We start from the raw sequence: 19766 nt of genomic DNA, 5'->3' as shown, positions 1-19766 counted from the left end.
CTGGAGGGCATCTAATAACCAACTTGCAAAATAAAACAAAAATAAAAACAAACCGACAAACACGAAAACACCAGACATTATGATACAGACTTATAATTTTGCACAGATGTTTTTTCAAAATTCTATATGTGAAAAGCAGTGTTGGGACTAACGCGTTACAGTAACTACGTTATCATTGTGGTAACGAGCACGGTAACTAGTTATTATGCCAAAACCAGGAACGCGTTACTCGTTACTGGGATTTAGATGGGTTCGTTATTCGTTACTTCGTGTGGTGGCTATCGCGGAGCTTCCACAGATTCAATAACATTAGCAAGTGGTGGAGGCCAGCAGGTGGATGAAGGAAAAGGGAGGCAAGAGGAGAGACCCGAAGCGGCCGCTGGTCCGAGAGTGTCAGGTGAACTGAACTTCAGGTAAGAAGTTATAACCTGCAGTCCATCTGGGTCAGATATGAACCAAGTTTAGGTGGAGTTTATTTTCGTTATGCGACTTTTTCGTACTGCGTGCTAGCTAGCATGACGGAGTTTCTATACAGCTGGGTGGGTGCTATGTTACTGATGTTGAACTTTATTTTGTTCATAAGGTTAATTATTAGAGTTGCCAACTGTCCCGTAAAAAACGGAATCGTCTCGTATTCAGAGAAAATATTATGCGTTTCGTATTGAGGTGAAAAGGAACACAGTTTGTCCCAGACTTCAGCTACAATGAAAAAGACACAAAGCTGGAGTTATTCTGTGTTTACGCTGCACAGCTGCCTCTTCTTCTCTCATCCTCTCTTCCTCCCTCTCCTGTTTCTACTTCAATCATGAAACTGATCAATGATCAGCTGATCAGCTTTTCTCTCTCATTTATTTATCGCCCACTTTGCTAAAGAAAGAGGAAACCAGCGGTTGTCGCGGTAAACAACAGCAGCACGTTTAAGCTTGATCAGCTGTTGTTAGAATTTATTTAATATTACTTTGTACTATCAGCTGATGTTTGCTGGAGCCACAGCTGTAAACCTGCTGGTCATGATGTGGGTTTGAATATGTGGTGAGAGGGAAACATGAAGATGAAACCTGAAGATGAAACCAGGAGATGTCCTTACTGAATCATCAAAGCTGTGATGGAGAAACAGGTTTACCTTTTAGTTAACATGAATGAGTTGAAGGGAAGTTATGAACTGTTTCTGAGAGACAAATAACACCAGGATCCTTTTCTAAGTAGCTGACAGCTGGTAACTGTGCAGGGGCGGCTCTAGCAAAGTGTTGCCAGGGGGTCCATGTAGGGAATTAAAAGGGAAAGGGGGGCACAAGGAAATACTTTCTTATTCTCATTTAAAATGTCTCTTTAAAAAAAAAAAAAAATTTTTTTTATCTGAGTCTTACAACAAACAATTGAGATATATATGCATGCATGCATGGGACGATTATTTTTTTATTTTATTTTTTTTGGGTCCCAGTCCAGCTCTGTAAGCAGCTCATCTGCAGTCTGGTGTTACCTACATCTTCCTATTCAGAAGGCAGAATTTCTGAGTTCTGAGTACAATCGAAAGCGCCACGACTGCAGTTTTTGTGTTGGATGTAAAAAGCAGGCTAGGATAGAATCAGGCGTGGGATTTCTCTCGTGGAAATGTGCACATAATTTTTTTCCTTTCTATTGGTAGGTGGCACAGTGCACTTGTGGCAAGTAAGCAAGCTAGAAGACTGGCAATCTTGCTGGGTATCCAGTTACGGAAGCAACACATTAACAAGAGAATTCTGAGTAAAACCAAAGTTACTTTCCCTAGTAACTAGAGCTGGGCGATATATCGAGTTTTTAAAACATATCGATATATTTTTATACGAGATATAAGCTGTGACAATATCCTTTATATCGATATAGTCTATGTTACGTTATAATTATATTTGTGGAGCCGCAAGTTTGCCTCTCTTTTGTCTTTACGCAGCGTTACTCGGCCTTGCCCCTCCTTCACTGAACACAACTCCCCCTCCTCCCCCATCGCTTCACCTGCAGGAAGCGACAAGATGGACACGGCAAATCTGCGTTAACGAGTTACTGCGCATCGCCCCGTGTGTGGGGCTGGACGGCGTCAACGTGTTAGCTAGCTAACCACGCTAACCACGCTAACGAGCTAACCACGCTAACGAGCTAACCACGCTAACGAGCTAACCACGCTAACGAGCTAACCACGCTAACGAGCTAACCACGCTAACGAGCTAACCACGCTAACGAGCTAACCACGCTAACGCCATGCAGCCCAGAGGCGCTGCACAGCCTAAAACCCTTTCATTCTCTCAAAAGTTGACAGCGCGCCTTATGTATGAATTCTGGTTGTGCTTGATGGCCGCGAACCGATTTTATGTGGTACACGGCGCTCAGCAATCTGTCAAAATGTTTTAGTACGACTTTGGTAAGCTACGGAGCTGCACCGCTTGATGGATTGTCGGAGCATTACGGCTGAGCCTCGCGGAGTGATACGTACTGTGCTTCAGCGTAATATTACCGTATTGTGTGTGTGTGTGTGTGTATAAGGACTAGGGCTGCCACGATTAGTCGACTAGTCACGATTACGTCGACTATCAAAATCGTCGACGACTGATTTAATAGTCGACACGTCATTTGAAGCTTTGTAAGATCCCAAAAGCAGGAATAAGTAGCAGGATTTAAGAGTGTAATAACGGACTGAAACAGAAGATGGCAGCACTGCATGTACAAGGATGCCAGCTGCCGTTAAACCCCGAAGAAGAAGAAACTGTCCCAGAATTCATAGCGCGGCCCAGCTTAGTTTCCAACAATGGCGGCAGCTAGTTAGTTTTAATATTACTCTTATTATTCTTTCTGGGTCACAAAATAAACGTTTAACATATTTTCAGGCGAGAATGTAGCTGTGTAAACCTCAAATATCTGCTCAGTTTATCAGGACACCACATATTTTCAAAAGCGCTCCGACGTTTTCGGAGGCGTCTGTTACCCACTAGCTCGATAGCTAGCCGGGGGCCATGAGAGCACCGGACTCCCGGCAGATCGTTTTCAAACCCACCGCCCTACTCAGGTTAAACATATACAAGTCACTTAGATAACTTAAAAATGTTATTGTTTGGCTTTTTTCAGTATTTTATTTGTTCCTGAGTAAATCGGCTGAGTTTATTAAACTCCACCGAAACAATCTGCACATTTAATTAGAATTCAATTAACTATCATCTTGTCTTTATTTTTAGTTAGCACAGACCTTAAACACTTAAAGCTGTAAGCTAATGATAGTTATATAAGAGCAGATGCTGCTGGTGCAATAAGCTGTACTTTTACGTTCAATGGATGATGATCTGATTAGTCGACTAATCGCAAAAATAATCGGTGACTAGTCGACTATCAAAATAATCGTTTGTGGCAGCCCTAATAAGGACCATAAATGGCACCTGTTAAGAGACATGGTTACGAAGTGGATTTCAAACTCCAGGCTATCAGTCACGCAGTAGAAGTTGGGAACAGAGCAGCTGTGAAATCTGTCTTTGTTATTGTGCTCAGCGTCTTTTAGTTTACATTTTGACTGCACAATTGTGAGCTTTTTGTTATGCACAAAAACAACAGTTTTCTTTTATTTATGGAGCATTATTATTTAATAAATGCTCATAATTTATTTTTGAGTAAATTTTATGTACATCTATGCTCTATGTTAATAAAAGTGCCTGTGTGACATCTGGGACACAGCTTTGACTAAGAACTCTTTTTGTTCTTACTTTATGGCTTTAAAAAAAAAAATCGAGATATATATCTTATATCGCCATCCAGCTAAAAAATATCGAGATATGAATTTTGGGTCATATCGCCCAGCCCTACTAGTAACTAGTTACTCTGAAAGTAACGAGTAACTTGAAGTAACTGAGTTACTTTTGATAGAAGTAACTAGTAATGCAACTAAGTTACTAATTTAAAGTAACTTACCCAACACTGGTGAAAAGTGAGCGAGAGAGCCCTTTGTGCGCCTGCTTGCTGCTAAAATCAATGTAAACTTTGACTTCAGCCCCCCCCCTTGAAGGGAGGGAGTGTTCACCCGGGGCGCCAAACAGGCTAGGACCGCCACTGTTTCCAGTGTTGTCCCAAAGTTGTTACCCCCCCCCCCCTGCAAAAATTGTTTACCCTTTAATGAGAGCGCAGAGGAGGAGGAGCACACTTACCTGCCTCAGTTTCTGTTACTGATATGCAGTAAATCGCAAAAGTTGAAAAACAACACACTTGTTTCGTGAATGCAATTTTCTGACATTATAATGTACCTTGCGGACTACTTACCTTAAACTGTGCACTACAATAACCCGTTGGTAATAGTCAGACAACGACTTTGATACTATGAAACCAGTCATGATCATGTCAACACGTCGCTCCTATTTCCTCTTCATTTAGTGCATGGTGCAACATTGTTAGAAGTGGAATTACTTTGGATCCAGACACTCTTTTCCTCTGACAACTCAGTGGTGGTATCATTAAATGGAGAGAGCATTATACTGTTCAGAGGACAGTGGGCAAATATCAGTGTGCAGGCCAGCTTACGATGCTCCAATAGGTTCCCTGAGCTCATGAACACGGTGAAGCATTTGGAATGTGCTGTTCCAACGTGTATCCACCTCTTGAATTAACTTCAGTGGAGGCCGGCCCATTTGTTCCTGCAGCCTCTCCAAAGAAACAGCCAACACAAATTGATTAATTCAAGCTGTGTTACTGCAGCAGCTCCTTAACAGTAGCACTGCCAGGCTTCTACCTTTCTACCTTTAAAACCCGGAGAGCAGCCAAATGGCTTTTAGCTAGGCTTTAGCTTCAGCCAAGTGGAAGCTAAATTGGCTAGTCATTCATATGTATATTAGGTTGTTACCTGGGAATTCTGGAGGGAGGGGAGTGGGGGTGTGTGAATGAGGGGGTGGGGGAGCTGCTAAAAGCTGTGAACTTCCTTTTGTGTTCGTCTGATGCATTCTCAATCATCCAGGGAAATCTCCAAAAGTCACCAACTTGGAGTGTTTCAGTTTGCCATCTTAGGGAGAAATCAACACATGGGTGTATGCCCTTTGTTGCTGAGATTTATTGATAAAAACAGTACAAAAAACCAACCATTTGTACACATATTTACAAATAATAATAAAAAGTGAGTGAGTACATTTCAACATTTTCAGCAATCACTCACAATCCTGGCACTGCCATGGTATCTGTTGTCTGCATTTACCACATGTGTATCTGTTGCAGTGAACACATCGCACAGTGGCATGATTGTTCTTGCATTTGTGTTTGACCTGACACATGGCTCTTTTTCCAGGGCTAGGTGTGGAGGGTTGTGTCCAAAGCAACTGTTTTTTTTTTTTTTTTTTTTTTTTTCTTGCCTTCTTCGCAGCTACATGAGAGTGAGCCAACTCTCTTGCAAGCTCCACCAGGAAGTCCACCCGTCTTTCCTTCGTCCCGGTGCATGCTTGATACAGCACATGTGCATTCAGTGCTGCCATGTCAATCATGTTATAAAACACGGCAACTGGCCAGTGCCGTGTTCCTCTGCGGACAGTGTACTCCCGAACCATCTGGTCCATCACATCCACGCCACACTTTGTTTTGTTGTAAAGGGTGACAGTGTTTGGCTTCCTTTTGGTAGTGTTATCAGTCTGAACCACGCTGTGCATGCTGCTAAGAATATAGACGGTCTTCTTCCGTTTGGCCGCATACGCCGTCAGCGTGGCAGCAGAGGTTGAAAACACCTAAGAAATAAGATAAATTGTTATTTCCATAGCCCTTTTACACACAATGAAACACATAAACATAGAACCACAAAAGACCTGCAACATACCTGAGTGGTGAATTCATTGCGATCTGTCTGTCGAGTGGATTGAGGAATTTCCCTGCGAATCTTGTTGACTGTGCCGAGGATGGTGGTTTTCCGTCTAAGAAGTTTTTGCGCAAGTGAAAGCGATGTGAAAAAATTGTCTGTGGTAACATTTCTGCCCTTGTCTAGGAATGGTTCCATCAGCCTCATTACTACATTTTCAGAAAGTCTCTCCCCAGTGGGACGATTGGGGTCCTTGCCAAGATATGGGAAGACATTGCAAATGCACTTGGATTTTAGGTTGCAAGCCACCCAAAACTTGATCCCAAACTTGTCAGGTTTACTTGCAATATACTGCAGGAAACAGCACCGAGTCTTTGATGGGAAAAGCTGTTCATCAACGGTGATATGTAGACCAGGGTTGTAGCACGTGATGCAGTTGGTGACAAATGATCCCCACACACTGGAAATTGCAGCGAACTTATCAGTCTTTGCTCGATCACTGCGGGTGGACTTGTCATGAAGCGTAGGTGTTGCATGATGTCTTGGAAGCTGTTTCGTGCCATAGTTCCAATTATCTGTGGGTTTCCCAGGTTTGCTGACCAGCCGTCATTTAGAGATGGAACCCTGTTAGAAAAGCCAAATGGCTGCTCTCCGGGGGTTTAAGTGTTTAAAGCAGTAATGAACTAATGGAACAAACGTTGAAATATCCCACTATCCTCCTACAGGTGGTCTGGATCTCAGACAGCGTGGTGTGTTGATCAAGAGCTTTTGACCATTAGGTTCGATGTATGCGCCTCACAATTACTGTGACACAAACAAAGTTCCTTTGCATGAGCACCCATGTTTGCTGCTCCATCAGTCACATAACATGTAACTTTGTCTGTAATGCCCCACTCTGACATGAGCGCTGCTGTTACTTGGGACAAATTGATAGTAGTATTTGCTTTAGGGAAGTGCTGAACACCTAACACCACAGAATGCAATGCAGTGTTAGAATCGGTGAAATGGCAGGTGACAGCTAGGTAAGCCTCTGTGTTAATGGAGGTCCACATATCAGATGTCAAACTAACTGCAGAAGCCTTTGCCACAGTCAGTTTTTCTTTTAGTTTGGACTCTTTGTATCTTTGGTCCACCATAGCTTTCAAAGCCTAAACAAAAGAAAGTACCGCTCTTAATATGGAAATATAGGAAAACTGCAAACATGCTTCATATTTTAAGATACACACCTGACTTGTGGGGAGAACATAGTTAGGGTTCAAAGCTTTAACAAGCTTTCTAAACCCACTGTCCTCCACAATAGTGAAGGGCTGGGAATCACCATGTTGACCAAGGCCTCATCCACATCATTCCTCTCCCCTGATAAAACAAACAAAACATTGAGAAATTACATATATTGTAATTACAAGCCAAATATAAATGAATGACATGGGGAATCTAAATGTATAAAATGACTGTATCCTTACAACCTAAAAAAACTTAACTGAGTTTGGTCCACCTTGGATAGCCTCCTTGTTTTCGCGCAGGGCTCTGTAAGGCCTCAGCATAGATGAGGTGTTGTTGCTGTATTAAAGTTCTTTGGAGCACAGCAAACACTTCACCTTTCAATAAACTAAAAGACAGAAATCAGATTATAGGATCTGGGGTGTGGTTTATTTATATTATGGTACTTATCATTTGTGATATTTATTACTGTGTGCATACCTTATTTGGAGAGATGAGATCAAAATGTTGCCAGACAGGGTACAATTGTACAATGTCAATTCTGAACATTCTGGTTTACACAATAACAAAGAATTATTATTATTATTTTATTTTTTTCCATTTCTCTGCAACAGCTTGAGAATATCTTTGAGGGGATGATGCTGGAAGTGGTGCAGGAGTAGCTTGTGAGGCTGTTGCTGGTAGTACTGTTGCTTCTACAGTTTGTGCTGTAGATTGCTTAGGCGTAGTTGATGCTTGTGGTGCTACAACCTGGGGAGTAGTCACTGGTGGAGTTGTAGCTTTTGGATCTGGGTCTGCTGCTGTTTGTGATTTGGCTTGTGGACCTGCAGCGCGTACTGGTTTTGGGGGCTGGTTCTGGTGGCGTTTTCTTCCTTTGCTGTAGCTTCTGACCCTGGATCTGATAAAATTGTTGCTTTTAAGGTGGTGATGTAGCATGCATTGAAACTGTTCTGCATGTGCATCAAAAACTTACTATGGTGCTTTGCGTAGGATTTTCCTGTAGTTTGTCACAGACAGAAAGACCATGTAGTGTTCTGGGATTTCATATGGATAACAAGCCACTCTGCCAAAAATCAGGTAATGGGATGAGTACTTCAGTGGTCATTTGCTTTTATTTCTTTTTTTTTTTTTTTTTTTTTTTTCCTTTTGTTCTGAGACCAAACATCACAACATCCAGATAGTCATCCCATGTTTCTGGTTGGTCACCAACAACTTTACAGAGGGCTCTGACAATAAAGGCACATGCAAAACATTCATATGACATCATTTTCCTTTTTGGCTTTTAAATGTCATACCTTAATGTTTTAGTGGAAGGGAACCCCATAAAACTGTAATGTTTCACGCATTAAGCTGGATGTACTCAAAGTATCAGGCTTTGGTGTGGTCTATTACAGAATATAACAAAGAATTTACCTCTGGATGGTGCTGTTCATTCTCTCTACCGAGCCATTTGTTTGTGGATGATATGGGGAGCAGAGGTTTCTTCTGTGTAACATTCTGCATAACGTTTTGAGCTGCAACGGCAAGTAAAATATACTGACTCTAAGTACATTACAATAAGATTTGAAATATACAGCAGTCACACAAATATCACAAACAGATTTATAGAAACCAGAAGTAGAACCTTACAGATGTATATAATTTTTTAAAAATATGTGTTACATGCCAATAACAATGTTTGCCAAAGACTGAAGTGCTTATAGAATTGACAAATTCCTTTCCTTGCGAGCTAAGAACCCTTTTAGGTGCTTCGAACTGATGGACAAATTTGATCAGTTTGTCACTTCCTTTGCTGATTTAGACTTCAATGGGGATCCCTGTTGCTATTTTGAAGTAGTCAATGAAAACACAAATATACTGATGTCCCCTTTTGGTTTCTGTAAGTCTCCCAATAAGGTCCATTCCAACCAATTCAAATGGCTGAGAAATCTTAACTAGAAAAACATATTTACATTAATAATATTGAAATTACACAGAATGCTAATCTCCTACTCTTATTTTTGAAGTATACAAATCAATCAGGTTTCTAAACAAAACATTCTGTGATTAAATGTGATTATTTTCAGTGATTGACTCCCTTTATGGGAATGTGGTTTTTTTTTTTTTTTTTTTTTTTTAAAATTGTTGCAGCACTTGCCTGGCAAACTGGACACTGGGAACCCTGATCCAAAAGCAATTAAGAAACTCACCAGTTGATGGTCAAGTTTTATATCAATTATTTTGAGAGAGACAGAAAATTGTGTTCATCTTAAAATAAGTCGGCTATAGTAAAATTTCAGAGTTTGCGTACCCACCGAATTATTGATGTCTGCTGACATCCCTGGCCAGTAGAAACCCTGGCAAGTGTGTTTTTCAGCTTTTGGGGTTTATTACAACAAGTGCAGATCAGTAACAAGTAGCATACAGTAACTGAGCCTAGCATGTGGCTCCTCCTCCTGCGTGCTCTCATGGATGGGGAAACAATTTTTGCTGGGGGTAACTACTTTGACACAACGCTGGAAAGTGCAGCAAATCATTAACTGGTGTCAAGCTTAATCTCCAATTTGAGAAGTACAGTCAAGCCAGCCCTCACTTGGTTTTGCATTATGTGTTTATACCAAGTATTATGGCAAGAGACCTTGAGACCTGATTTAAAAATAAAAGCCACCTTCGAAACTACAGTGTTGATAACTTAAAGGTGGTAGGGATTAACACAAGCTAAATGGAAATGTGGAGTGCAGAACAGTTAGTGGTTTAATGTACTATGCTGTTCAATGTAGTACGTACGTTTCATAGAGACAAAACGGCACGCAATTTTTAAACTTATAGATACAAACGTCACACTGAGATTTAACAGCACGGGACACACTAACACTATTCATCCTTTTTTTTTTTTTTTTTTTTTTTTTTTTTTTTTAAATGGTAAATGGACTGGTTCTTATATAGCGCTCTTCTACTCATCTGAGCACTCAAAGCGCTTTACACAACTTGTGCATTCACCCATTCGCACAAGCATATCTTTATAAGTGCTTTATAGCTAACATTCACACACATTCATACTCCGATGGATGCATCGGAGAGCAATTTGGGGTTAGTATCTTGCCCAAGGATATTTGGCATGCAGACTAGGGGAAGCCAGGAATCGAACCACCAACCTTCCGATCAGTAGATGACTTGCTCTACCTGCACTTACACTCCTGAGCTACAGCCACCCAAGGACTAAGGTCCTTGAGTTGTTTTGACTGGTCCTTCTGTTTGGAGCTACCTGGTTCTGCCTCATCCTCAATGGCCATGCTGGTATTCTGTGCCTGCATCCACATGGTGACCATCCAAGCGATGAATATTTTTTTTTTTTTTTTTTTTTTTTTTTTTTTTTGCTGTAAACTGTATTTTGACACCACAAAACAGAGTATAATGTTAAATGGTAGATGTTTCAATTCTGTCATCTGATATATTTTGTCAAATCACACAGCCCTACTGTCCTGCTCAGGTGACTATTGTCCATCTCTGACCTGTGTGGCTCTATTTGGTGTATAGCTAGGCAATGCTGATAGGTCCACCTCTTGCTATTGACATTATCTTTAAGAGAATAGTACGTTTAAGGGTAGTTTAAGTGGAATCTTTCTAAACAAATTTGAAGAAAAATGTAAAATCTGTGGCTAATTATAGAACTGTAAACTGTTTCTATTCAAGTAAACATAAACATGTTTTAGTTGCATACAACGGGATTTGAATGAAAGAAACTGAAATGGCTGGGTATCAGGTTTTGGGTCCGTTGTTTAACTTTGGTGTATTTGGGACGCTCTCCCCAGTTAGCACAGGGGAGTGTCTAGCTGAGTGTAAGCTCTTCCTTCAGGCACTCGTTTTTTATTTTGCCTTTGTTATTTTCGGAGTAATCCCGGGTGGGGATTTGGGTCCCTGTTGGGGGTAGGCTTTTCAGTGCTCAAAGCACTGAAAGTTTGCCTTTAAAGTTGCCTCGAGCCTGGTACACTCCAGAAGCTAGGTAGGCTAGCATTCAAGGGTAGGTAGGACTGGGGAGAGGTTCAGTGGTATTTTTATTTATTGGATAACCCCGTTGTTATAGATTTTTCTCGTGTGTGTGTGTGTGTGTTGGGGGAAGGTTCTCGTTTATTGGTAGCCCTAGGGTAGCTGGCTTGTGTGCTATTGACTGGTTTTCTTCTTTTTTTTTTTATTTTTTAAACTATGTTTGAATGTCTACATTAGATATTTCTGTGTTTACGGCTAACCTGTCGCTTGCCCAGCTCGATGCCTGTAGGAAAAACTATTTGCATGAGGTGGCATCATTTTACGGGATTGGGGTCTCCATAGTTCTGCATAAAGCTGAGCTAAAAGCTGCTCTGGTGTCTGGCTTGGTGGATAAGGGGATATTGGCCTTGCAAATGTCTCCCAGTCCACCTGAGTTGGCTGAGCATGGTGTAGCATCTTAGCATGTTCCCCTGTTGCCAGATCAAAATATAGCACTGTATGTGTCCACGCCTCTTGCTCAGGGACTGCCTGAGGAGACTGCCAATGACACTGCCTCATTTTGAGCCACTCTCGATAGTCCTTAGGTTCAAAGCAGGATGCTAGGCTACGAGTTCATCTGGCTCATCTCCAGCTGGAGAGAGAGAAATGCGAAAGAGTTTCATCTGAAGGAGGAGCTAGAACTTATGGGCGGAGCTGGCCAGAGCCAGGGAGATTGAGCTGAAAAATGTGAAAACAGAGACAACTGTCAAGTTGTGACATTTAGAACTCCAACAAGTTTCCCTTCTTACGACTGCCTGCATTCCACAGCCAGGGGCAGGGTTTGATGTAGGAAAAAGGTTGGCTAGTTGAAAAAAGTTGGTTGATGTGACACATTAACTTCTGAAGAATTTTTAGATTGCACTCATCATCAGAAAAGTTGCCAACTCCTGCTATAGTGTAATTTGACTGTATGAGATTAATATTGATTGATTGGTAATTTATTTCAACATGTGAACAATATACAAGTACATTTAGAAAAGAAATGAGAGAAAAAAAATATACTATACAAATTGCATACAAAAAACATTCTGATTAATTTACATGTTGAAAGGGAGTGGGAAGAAGTATACACTTATTTAATCCCACCCCTGTCCCATAAATTATCAGTGAATATTTAGTCAGCTTCCTTACTGATATAATTTGTAATAAAAATAGTGTTGTTGTGTTTGCACATCTCTGTTGCTTGTGGGGCTCGCACACAAGAATTTCACTCGCATGTGCTGTGCCAGTGTGCCTGCACATGTGATGTGACAATAAAAAGTGATTTGATTTGATTTGAACAGATTTCTGATATACTATATCACATCATGAATTTTTTGTTTGTTTGTTTTTAAATAGAGACATTCACTTAATTTAAATATTTTCCTTTTCTTTATAGATCGAGAAGATCATATTTTTATAACTCTTTTTGAACAGTTTTATGTTTGGACATTGCTTTAATTCCATATTCAGTTTGTTCCATAGTTTCACTCCTTGAACAGAAACACAAAAGCCTTTTCTTGTAGTACGTACCTTCATTGTTTTGAAGTTACAAAAACCCCTTAAATTATAACTTCCTTCTTTCAAAAAAAACATACTCTGAATATTACCTGGCAGTTCTTTATTTTTTGCTTTGAATAGAATTTGTGCTGTTTGGAATTTCACTATATCGTCAATTTTCAATATTTCAGACTGCAAAAATAGTGAGTTTGTATGTTCCCTATAACCTGCATTGTGGATGATTCGAATTGCTTTCTTTTGAAGAGTAAAAAGTGAATGTAATGTGGTTTTATAGTTATTGCCCCAGACCTCTGCACAATAGCTTAAGTATGGTGAAACCAGTGAACAGTAGAGAATATGAAGTGATGTTCTGTCGAATACCTGTTTTGCCTTGTTTAGTACTGCAATGCTTCGTGATACTTTGGAATGAATATATCTTACGTGAGCTCTCCAGTTAAGTTTTTCATCTATTATTACCCCCAGAAATTTATTTTCACTGACTCTTTCAATATCAACACCATTTATTTGAATCTTTGCATTAGTATTTAAACTACTATTTCTAAATAACATAAGTTTAGATTTATTCAAATTTAATGATAATTTGTTTTTATCAAGCCAGAACTTCACTTTACTTATTTCATTAGTCATATCCTCCAATAAATTCTGCAGATCATCACCAGAGCAAAAAATGTTTGTATCATCAGCAAAGAGAACCACTTTTAATACTTTGGACACTTTACAGATGTCGTTAATGTACAAGTTGAAGAATTTTGGACCCAAAACTGACCCTTGGGGTACACCACAAGCAATGTCCATACATAAGGAGCAACCACCATTTATTTTCACAAACTGCTTTCTGTCACTTAAATAACTCCGGACCCAATCTAAAACTACCCCTCTGACACCATAACGTTCCAGTTTTCTTATTAATATATCATGATCTATAGTGTCAAATGCCTTTGTCAAGTCTATGAATAACCCAGCCACATATTGCTTTTTGTCTATGGAATTTGTGATGTATTCTATTGAATCTAATAGTGCCGATGATGTTGATCTGCTTGATCGGAATCCGTACTGACTCTCAGTGAGTAGTTTATGTTTATCTATAAATTTTTCCAGTCTGTTTTTAAACAGTTTTTCAAGAACTTTTGAGAATTGAGGTAGTAAAGAGACAGGCCTGTAGTTTGTGAAATGGTGTTTGTTTCCAGATTTGTATAGAGGTATAACTTTTGCTATTTTCATTCTGTCTGGAAATCGACCAGTTTGAAATGATAAATTACAGATGTATGTAAATGGTTTTATAATAGCCTCAATGACTTTTAACCACTATCATATCAATATCATTACAATCCAAAGATTTGTGATTTTTACATTTTTTGACAATTTCAAGAACTTCATTTTCATCAACGGCTGTGAGAAACATAGAATATGGATTTCTGTCAATCAGTGTATCGGGTTTTTCCTGTGCTTTCCCAGGATGAGTGATTGTTCTTGCTAAATTTGGTCCAGCAGTTACAAAGAATTCATTGAGACTATTTGCCACAACATCCATATTGTATTCTTCATGGTCATTACAAATGAAATACTTGGGATAGTTCTTTTGTCCAGTCCCACATTTTATAACACTGTTCAGGATTTCCCATAATCTTTTATTATTATTTCTATTTATATCTAATTGCTTCTTATAGTATTCCTTTTTACTAAATCTAAGTATATTAGTTAACCTATTTTTATATCTTTTGTATCTGATTTCAGCATCTTTAGTTCTCGTTCTTAAGAACTCTCTGTATAGAGCATTTTTCTTTATACATGCATTTTGCAGACCTTTTGTTATCCATGGACAGTCCATATATTTCTGTTTCCTACTATATTGCTTTATTGGACAGTTGGTATTGTACAGTAATGTAAATATTCTAAGGAATTTATTATAAGCACTATATTCAGTTTCTATGTTGTCAGCTATAATGGCTGGACAGCCTTTAAGAATCGAATCAGCTTCTAAATAATTTGCTGGTTTTCCCTCTTCTTGCTTTTTACTTTCTTTGAGGCTCTGGTGACTCTGGAGACTCTTGAGTCTAGAAAAGGAGCTGTTGGACAGAAAGATGTCAACTGAGTGGTAAGTATTTTGCTTTTCCAATATATTGTTAATCTTCAGTGTGGGAAACAAGATATTTAGTAAGTAGTAAGGAAGTAAAATTTATTAATAACTTAATTTATAACTTAATATTTTGTTGCACAACCTTTTGAGGCAATCGCTGCAATCAAACTATTCCTGTAACTGTCAATGAGACTTCTGCAAAGCTCAGCAGGTATTTTGGTCCACTCATGAGCAAACTGCTCCAGTATTTTCCTCTTTTGAAGAGCGCCTTTTCTAGACAGCATGTTTCAGCTCCTTCCAAAGATGCCCAATAGGATTGAGGTCAGGGCTCCAAGAAGGCGACTTTATAATAGTCCAATGTTATCCTCTTAGACATTCTTGGGTGTTTTTTAGCTGTATGTTTTGAGTCATTGTCCTATTGCAAAGACCCATGACCTCCGTCTGAGACCAACCTTTCTGACGCTGGCCAACACATTTCTCTCTAGAATCCCTTGATGGTCTTGAAATTTCATTGTACCCTGCACAGATTCAAGACACCCTGTGCCAGATGCAGCAAAGCAGCCCTAGAACATAACAGATCCCTCTCCATGTTTCACAGTAGGGACAGTGTTCTTTTCTTGATATGCTTCATTTTTCCTTCTGTGAACATGGAGCTGATGTGCCTTTTTGTGATTTGTTGGTGGTGTCCTCCTTGGTCATCTCCTATGTAGTCCACTCTGGCTCAAACAACAACAGATGGTGCGATCTGACAGTGATGTGCTTTGAGCATGAAGTTCACCTTGGATCTCTTTAGAAGTCTTTCTGGGCTCTTTTGTTACCATTCAGATTATCTGTCTCTTTGATTGGTCATCAATTTTTCTCCTGCGGCCACGTCCAGGGAGGTTGATTACAATCCCATGGATCTTAAATTTCTGAATAATATGTGCACTGTAGTCACAGGAACATCCAGCTGCTTGGAGATTGTCTTATAGCCTTTGCCTTTAACATGCTTGTCTATGATTATTTATCTTATCTCCTGAGACAGCTTTCCTTTCACTTCCTCTGGTCCATGTTGAGTGTGATACACGCTCGAACGATAGACGTTCATTGGTTAACATTCATAGAATTTTTATTATTTAGTCAGATTAGTTAGTTCTGTGACCATTGTGACTTTTTCCTTTCATTGACCAAAGGGTACCAGCAGGTTTTGTCTACGTGTCTATGTCCCACTGGGAGGAGTTCCCCTGGATAAGCTGGAGGTGGTGGCTGGGCAGAGGGAGTTCCGGGGTGCTCTGCTTAGGATCCTGCCTCTGGGACCCAACTGCAGATAAATGGAAGAAAATGGATGGATGTTTTGTAACAGTGCAATGATTCAGCTTGATTGTCTATCTTGAGGTCTGTTCTGTAGCAAATGCAGGAAAAAAATGTTTTAAGAAGAGCAAATGTAATGTGGCATTCTAAAGAATATGATTGTTTCCTTATAGGATACCAGGAGAGACGAGCCCTCCATCACAGATGGTGTTCAGTGAAGAAAGTCACCTGCAGATTCAAGACCATTGCATCTCCATCCCACATTCACTGCCACTGTACATAAGGGAAGTTGAACTTTCTGCGATCACTGCATTTTCATTACCTTAATCCATGACAGTCTTTCAGGCTGTAATGCCTGGACTGAGCAGAACTGCTTAAACTTGGGTTCAAAATAATTCAATCTGAGACTTTGGTTTTGTTTTTTTTGTAAGGTTATTAAAGTTTTAAATTGTTTAACAAATATGAAAATTTAATTTGATAAGGATCCCTCCTGGGTGAGGTGTTCCGGGCATGTCCCAGGACACGCTGAAGAGATTAGATCTCTCGGCTGGCCTGGGAACGCCTTGGTGTTGCCCCGGATAAGCTGGAGAAGGTGGCTGGGGAGAGGGAGGTCTGGGCTTCTCTGCTTAGGCTGCTGCCCCTGCGACCCGGCCCCGGATAAAGCGGATGAAGATGGATGGATGGATAGATGGAATTTGATAATATTTGAAGTATAATTAAATAACACAAGCTACAATAGTGGGAATATACTTGTTTGTCATTAATGTGTCCAGTATGTTGACTAATAAATATTTTTTGCATTTGAAAATAAAAGTTGGTCTGATTTCAACTGCATTACAAAATGTCTTTAATTTCGAGGATAATAAAACATAATGTGATCTAGTTGCATTCGATTTCTATGTGGATAGGTTTCATTCAGAAAAATCTAATTATTCTAAGTACTGGGTACTCCATGAATAAATTGTCCTAGCTTGGTTATCAAGTTTTACTTGTGGGTTTTTGTTTGGGTTTTTTTTTTTTTTTTTTGTTTTGAGGCAATGAGTTTGCATAATTTAAGTTCTAGGAACTAATTTGGTTGTACAGTATGTTAACATTGTTCTCACCAATGGATGACACCAATACTAGTGTTTGCATGAAGGAGAAATTGTAATTCAACCACATTGGAGGATGATGAGAAATTGTGAGGAACATACAAAGTGACAATACAAATGACAAATTGTATATGTAGGAATAAATAAGCTAATCTTTCAACTCATTGTCGGGTGTCTTTCTCTGTGCTTATGTTTATTAAAATTATTAACATAGGACAGACTTGCCGGGGGGGGTCAATTTTGGTGGCGACCCTGTCATCAAGATATTTTCTGGCAAAATTGAGATGAGACTTTGTTCCTTTTGCCTTAGCGATGGTTTTCATCTTGGAACACTGCCATGTGGGCCATTTTTGCCAACAGTCTCTTTCTTATATTGGAGTCATGAACACTTGGGGGGTCCAAAGCTTCTTTTTTTGCTTTTATAAAAGGCTTTATAACCTTTTCCGGACTGATAATCTCAGTTAATTTGTTTCTCATTTGTTCCTGAATTACCTTGGATCATGGCATGATGTCTGGCTTTTGAGGATCTTTTGGTCTACTCCACTTTGTCAGGCAGGTCATATTAAAATGATTTGGCAACCACAATGATGTAGAAATGGCAAACCACAGCCCTCACTGGTTTGCTGTGCTGCATGTGGATACTCAAATTGTTTCTTGGCCCAAACAAATCTCTGCTTGCTTTTCCTTAGTAGCTATTTGACCATAAAGGCCTGATTTGCGCAGTCTTCTCTGAACATTTGGTGTAGAGATGTGTCTGGTACTCAAACTCTGTGTGGCATTTATCTGGGCTCTGGGGTGCTGTTAATTTGCAATTTCTGAGGCTAGTGACTCGGATGAATTTATCCTCAGCCCCAGAGCTGACTCTTGGTCTTCCTTTTCTGGAGTGGTCCTCATTTGAGCCAGTTTCATCAGTGCTTGATGGTATTTGCAGCTACACAAAGACGCATTCAAAGTTTTAGCAATTTTTCAGACTGACTGATCTTTAGTTCTTAAAATAATGATGGACTATCGTTTCTCTGGACTTTGCTGATTGGTTCTTGCCATAATATGAATTCTAAAAGTTGGTTGGTACATAACTGACAGTCCTGACTTCTGCACAACTGATGGTCCCAACCCCATTAAGAAGGCAAGAAATTACACAAATGAACCTTAACAAGACACACCTGTGAAGTGAAAACCATTTCAGGTTACTACACCATGAAGCTTATTGAGAGAAGGCAAAGTTTGCAGCGCTGTCAACAAAGCAAAGGGTGCCTACCCTTATCATTTACAATATAAAACATATCTATGTATACATGTATATGTGGGCAAAAGAATTAAAACAAACAGTTGCTAAGCTTCACTTCAGTCAGTGTTTCCGTAGTTTTCTTTTCCCAAAGAAATATTTGTGTTAAACTGTCAATACTGTACCAATGAATCACAATGACTGAAGTTAACATGCTACCATTAAGTAAAATATTTTTGTTACAGTGTCCTACTTAATTGTATTTGAACCTCAATTTCTTCAATTTGAGGTTTCGTTTGATATTTTTTTCCCTGTTGAGCATTTCTTGAGTAATTGTTTTTTTATAAGGAGCCGGGTTTTATTTTATGTCACTTTTTTTTCGTTCTCTTATATACTTACTTTGTAATGGTCTCTCTCTCCTCACTGGAGAGGAGAGAGAGACTGACACAGTTGCTTGGCTCTGCTCCACAGTCAGTCTTCCTCAGGACAAGTTACAGTGCAACTATTAACATTTCTTTTTGCATCTTGTGCCTTCCTGCATTGGATGTTTTTTGCAAAAATGTTTTTCAGGTATTCTGGGGCACATGTTCAAACAACAAAGGTATATTTCTTAAAATCATTTAGTAATCAAAAGACACAAAATCATCTTTTTCACCCCCAAAAATATATGTTCAAAGCACCACAACGGCCCAATATCACACAGAACAGTCACGTGATATTAAAGAGAAGCTGTCAATTTAACCCTATCGAGTGGGCAATCACAGCGAAGCAGTTCATATCAAGTTGTAGATTCAAGCTGCTCAACATATTTTTGGACACCAGATGTCACCAAAGAGGACTTGGTTGGAAAGCTTTGAGTAATGAATGAATGGGTCACAGAACAAAAAAAGCACACTCATTCAATAATTGTTTAAGTACTTATTCTATAATAAGTACTTCAACAAGAGAGAGGAACATAGGGTGATGCATGGAGGGAATTGAAGGAAGTGCACACCGGTGGACTACATTCTTATATAGAACACCCAAAAGAGGATCCTGTTCATCTAGACGCAGCGTTTTCAGTGGGAGAAACGTATCCAGGTCACTTCTTTAGACTCAGCTGACCGCACGTTTCCCCAATCTTATAAACAGTACTTTTGCATAATAACTGAAACTAGCACCACTGAAGGAACAATGGGCTGGGAGGTCAGTTCCTTGATCATTAACATGCAAATACTCATGACCAATGGCCATGAGTACCATTCAAGTATCAAGAAGAAGTGATGACGGCAGCAGCATCCTTGCTGGAGATGCAAGAATGAGATGGTTTGGACATGTGCAGCAGATAGTGGATATACTGGACAATGGATGTTGACTATGGAGCTGGAGAAGCTTAAATTACTTAAGCATAAAAACACGGATCAATACTGTAAACTACACAGACTGCCATAGAGTAAAGTTAAAAACCCAGTCATGGAAAAACTAAATAATTTATCATTTCATCAGGGTAGATCAGTGGTCCCCAACCTTTTTTGCGCCACGGACCGGTTTATGCCCGACAATATTTTCACGGACCGGCTTTAAATACAACAAAATAAA

The 19766-nt window shown here is 39.6% G+C and overlaps 1 long non-coding RNA gene across 2 annotated transcripts; it reads left to right on the top strand.

The window, feature by feature from the left end:
* The first annotated feature begins 9899 nt into the window (after nt 1-9899).
* On the top strand, nt 9900-17105 carry LOC146660389 (uncharacterized). 2 transcript variants are annotated; one of them, XR_014913527.1, is made up of 4 exons: nt 9900-11000; nt 14532-14600; nt 15755-15956; nt 16046-17105. It is a non-coding gene; the product is annotated as an uncharacterized LOC146660389 (long non-coding RNA). The 2 variants fall into 2 exon arrangements; XR_014913526.1 differs by lacking the exon at nt 9900-11000 and having other exon boundaries at nt 14427-14600.
* The last annotated feature ends 2661 nt before the right edge of the window (nt 17106-19766 follow it).

Source organism: Rhamphochromis longiceps, linkage group LG10 (assembly GCF_057381845.1).
Source record: "Rhamphochromis longiceps isolate RC_006_pf linkage group LG10, R_longiceps_female_GT1.1, whole genome shotgun sequence".
In the NCBI taxonomy this organism is placed as follows: Eukaryota; Metazoa; Chordata; class Actinopteri; order Cichliformes; family Cichlidae; genus Rhamphochromis; species Rhamphochromis longiceps.
Note: the sequence above shows the minus strand (reverse complement) of the source record. Positions and strands in the feature narration are given on the sequence as shown.